Genomic DNA, 4,783 nt, shown 5'->3' on the forward strand with positions numbered 1-4,783 from the left:
CCCCCCCCCCAACTCCCAGAAACCCCCTATCCTATCCTCCCTCCCCATGTTTCTGTGAGGGTGTGCTTCCACTCACTCACCCACTTCCACCTCCCTGCCCTTGATTCCCCTACATTGGGGCATCTATGGAGTCTTCATAGGATCAGGGACCTCTCCTCCCATTGATGCTTGTCAAGGCCATGCAGCTGGAGCCATGTGTACTCCTTGGTTGATGGCTTAGTCCCTGGGAGCTCTAGGGGAGAAGCAACTTCTAAAAGGTTTCCTCTGACATTCACACATGTACTGTAGCCTGTGTGGGCACATATGGACATGTAAACCTGTATACAAAGTAAATACATAAATATAATTGAAAATGAACACACACACAGACACACACACACACACACACACACACACACACACACACACCATATACAACTCCTGTGGAAGAACACCTTAGGTGCCGAAGTAGAAGGATCTAGAATTCAGATATTAAGGGTCAGCCAGGATTATAATGTAATGAGTCCAAGCCTCAAAAAGAAAACAAAACAAAAACCCATAGCTCAATAAAACCCTCTTCAATAAACCACGAACAAACATAGGAAGCTGGAGGTGCAGCAAAGTTAGAATCCTTGCCTACCATGCACAAAGGATTCTTCTGGGGAATGGGCTGGATGTGGTGTGGCACCTGTAATCTGAGCACAGGGAGGGCAAGCCAAAAAGATGGGAGAGTTGCTTGGAGGGGAGGATTCTTTTCTTCAGTGCTGTAGCCACTGGTTACTTACCCTGCTCCTGTAAATAAGCAGTGTTCTGCCTGTGCTCATGGAAGCAACCCTAGCTAACCTCAGTGGGCCACACTCAAAACAAAGACAGCCACAGGAGGGGAACTCACTGAGAAGAAGGCTTTCAGTGCGAGAGGGAGGGGGATGGAGGGATGCAGATGACTAAATGGCATTACGGAAATACATTTTAAATGGTATGCATATGAGTACACTGTAGCTGTACAGATGGTTGTGAGCCATCATGTGGTTGCTGGGAATTGAATTCAGGACCTCTGCTCGCTCTGGCCCAAAAGAATCATTTATTATTGTATCTAAGTACACTGTAGCTGTCTTCAGACACACCAGAAGAGAGCATCCGATCTCATTACAGATGGTTGTGAGTCACCATATGGTTGCTGGTATTGAACTCAGGACCTTTGGAAGACCAGTCAGTGCTCTTAACCACTGAGCAATCTTTCCAGCCCCATAATACACTTTCTACTTTCAAACAAAAAACCCCTTTTAAACAATAAAAAAATTATAAAAAGCTTGTTGGGGGCTGGGTAGATGGCTCAGTGGTTAGGAGTATATTCTTTTTGCAGAGGACTTCAGTTCAGTACCCACACCCAAGTCAGGTGACTCACAGCTACCTATAACTGCAGCTCCAGGGATCTGATGTCTCTGCCCTCAAGTGCACATACCCTCCCCTCATATACATAGTTAAAATAATAAAAGTAAGCATGAAAAAACTTAAACATAATTTAAAAGAAAAACCTTTATCACAATAGCTAAGTTGTAAAACCAAGTTCAGTGTCCAGCAACAGAGGAAAGAACGGGGAAAACATGGTTTAAAAAGTCCTAAAGGGTAAATTAATGCCATTTACAGGAAAATGAGTGCAACTGAAGACAACCAGATCAAGTAAATTAAGTCAGCTTCAGGAAGACAAATATTGAATGTTTTCTCTCTTTTGTGGTTCCTAGATTTTAGAGTTACATAAAAATCATGGATGTATACATAACAAGAAAGTAGAAGTGAAACTCTGCAGGGGAAAGAAAGAGAGCAAGAAGGGGTGGATCGTGAGAATGGGAAGGCAAGGGATGTGCTCAGTGCACACTATGTATGTACGTGCATAAAAATGTGCTTATGTAACACATCACCTGTATAACAAATACATTCTCAAACAAACAAACAAACAAACAAAACCCAAAATACTCCAGAGTCAAGAGTGGTGGAGAACTTCTGGAATCCTGTGGCTGAGAGACTGTGTTGAGAGGGTCATGAGTTCAAGTCCAGCCTGGCCTACATTGTAGATTTCTAGGACAATCTAGACTGCACACAGTGAGAGCATTTCTCAATAAGTAAACACGAAGCAAAGAAAACCAGCATGAAACAAAAAGGGAAATTACTGGGGTGGGAGAGAGAAGGGGGAATAACGGAAGAAGATGGAGGACTAGCTGTAAAAGGCTCTTGCTGCCAAGCCTGATGATCTGGGTTTGATCCTTGGAGCCCACTGACCCCCATGAGTCCTCTGACTCATGTTCATGCTTTGGCAGCCACCTAATTACATAGATTGACACACTCAGACAAATACACAATAAAAAGAAAAAGCCAGATGTAGTATCTCACATGTAATCCTGGTGCTGAGGTGTGGTGGACCCCAAGGGCTTGTTCAAAGCCAATAAAGACTCTGGCAAAAAGCAAATATCTATATCTAGTACTCGAATTAAACTCACTTACAGAACTCAAAAGAAACAAGCAAACAGCAACAAAACAACCATAATCAAGGAGCTCTTAGGTGCTAGGGTGGGCAGGGGGTGGTGGTGGCGGTGGGGGTTGAAAACCTACCATTGCTACTTATGTAGATTGACATAACATCAAATTGCCTTCTAAGTATCTATGTTCGAACCCACAGATAAAGTCTTTAATCAGAGAAACCTCTCTTAGCAGAGAACAGAGGTGAATGCAGACACCTGTGGTGACGTAAGATTCTGAAAATCAAGGACAGTTGAGATCTCATTGAAGGCATGATGTTTTTGTACACTGTGTGAAGTTTACCCTTATGTTATTCAAGTGCTGATTTCTCTGTATATTCATTCTGTCATTTTGTTGATGTTATTGTGTTTGTTTACTTATTTGTTTACTTTACATCCTGATCGCTGCCCCCTCCCTCTCACACTACACCTTCCTCCATCCCCCTTCTCCTTCTCCTCTGAGAGTGTGGAGCACCCTCCCCACCCTTGGTATACCTCTAAGTCTGGCACTCAAGTCTCTACAGGGCTAGGCACAAAGACCGATTTCTCTGACCTTATATCTTGTTTCAATCTCGAAAGGACATTGAAATGCTTATACCTAAGAATCTCCTGTCTCAAGTTTGTGTAATCTGAATTTATGGACAAGGCAGAGGATAAGTGCTAAGAATTGTTGACACAGATGTTATTTCGAGGTTGAAACAAGATACGAGGGCAGAGAAATCAGCATTGGAATAACAGATGGGTAAACTTTATATGCTGTAGAAAAACATTACGCCTACAGCTCTATCTTAAAGAAGACACCACTTCCTCAGGGCTCAGGAAACACTGTGGAAGAGAGGGAAGTAGGGTGTACAAGCAGGGGGGCTGCACAGCTGTGTTCTTGAGAGACTTTAGAGGGTCAAGGAGTGCAGTTACTTGCACACCCTTGACTTAAGACCAGTCTGTGTCAGCAGGGAAGACTTTTCTCCTCAGCTGAGTGTGCAGGGTTGGGGAGGATGCAGGTGGAGTGGTGAGGGAGGAAGCAGACACCCACTTAGCCAGCCAGATTAACTGAATCAATACTGGCAATCAGTGGGGTGAAGCATGTCTCAATCAGATTGCCCTCATATCTGAAGTGCATGACATGGCCATGGCCACAGTGAACTCATGAGAGCAGTAGTTTCTAATTTTGACAGTTATTGGCCCAAGTTTTAGACAAATGGAATCCTGTATGGGAAGCTATCCTCTATACCTATATCATACAGTGTCAATGTTTCAGATTTTATATTCACACTTTTCATCCATTTGGAGTTCGTTTTTACACAAGGTGGTAAATATGGATCCGACTTTATTGTTCTGCATCTGGATCCCCTTGTCCCCGATACCATCTACTGAAGATGCTTTCTTTTCTCTAGCTCATCTCTTCTGCCATCTTTGTCAACTATTAAGCAGATGAAGTTATGAGTGCTCATGTTTGGGTGCTGGATTTTGTTTCATTGGTGTACCTGTCTGTTTTTCTGCCAGTGCCATATTGTTTTTTGTTTTTTCCACTGTATTTTAAGATCTGGAATGGTAATCCCTCCAGCATGGTACTTTTTGCTCAAGATTGTTTTGGCCATCTGGGGTCTTTGTGGTTCCATATAATTTTTAGGATATTTTTTTCTTTTTCTGTGGAGAATGAGATGAGAATTTTGATGGGAATTTCAGTGAACCTGTAAGAACCTTTAGGTAAAATCATTTTCACAATAGTAAATGTGAAATATTTTTATTCCAGAATAAAATGAAAAAGACTACCTTGAACATGGGATGTCTTTCCATTTTCTAGTGTCTTATTATTATTATTATTATTATTATTATTATTATTATTATATTTACATTCTAGCCATTGCCTCTCTCCAGATACCCCCTCCCACAGTTCCTCAAGTCATCCCCCTTCCCCCTTGCCTCTGAGAGGTTGCCCCCTCCTGCCCTCTGCATTCCTCTTCCCTGAGGTGTCAAGGCTTAGTCATAACTGAGGCCATTGAGGCCAGACCAGGCAGTCCTCTGCTATGTATGTGCCGGTGTCTTGGACTAGTCTCTGTATGCTGCCTGGTTGTTGTCTCAGTCTCTGGGAGGTCCCAGGGGTCTGGGTTAGTTGAAACTGCTGGTCTTCCTGTGGGGTTACCCTCCCCTTCAGCTCCTGTGTCTTTTTTTTTTTTAATATTTTTTATTACATATTTTCCTCAATTACATTTCCAATGCTATCCCAAAAGTCCCCCATGACCCCCCCCCCCAATTCCCTACCCACCCATTCCCATTCTTTTGGCCCTGGC

This window comes from Mus caroli, chromosome 8, assembly GCF_900094665.2.
Source record: "Mus caroli chromosome 8, CAROLI_EIJ_v1.1, whole genome shotgun sequence".
Classification (NCBI taxonomy): Eukaryota; Metazoa; Chordata; class Mammalia; order Rodentia; family Muridae; genus Mus; species Mus caroli.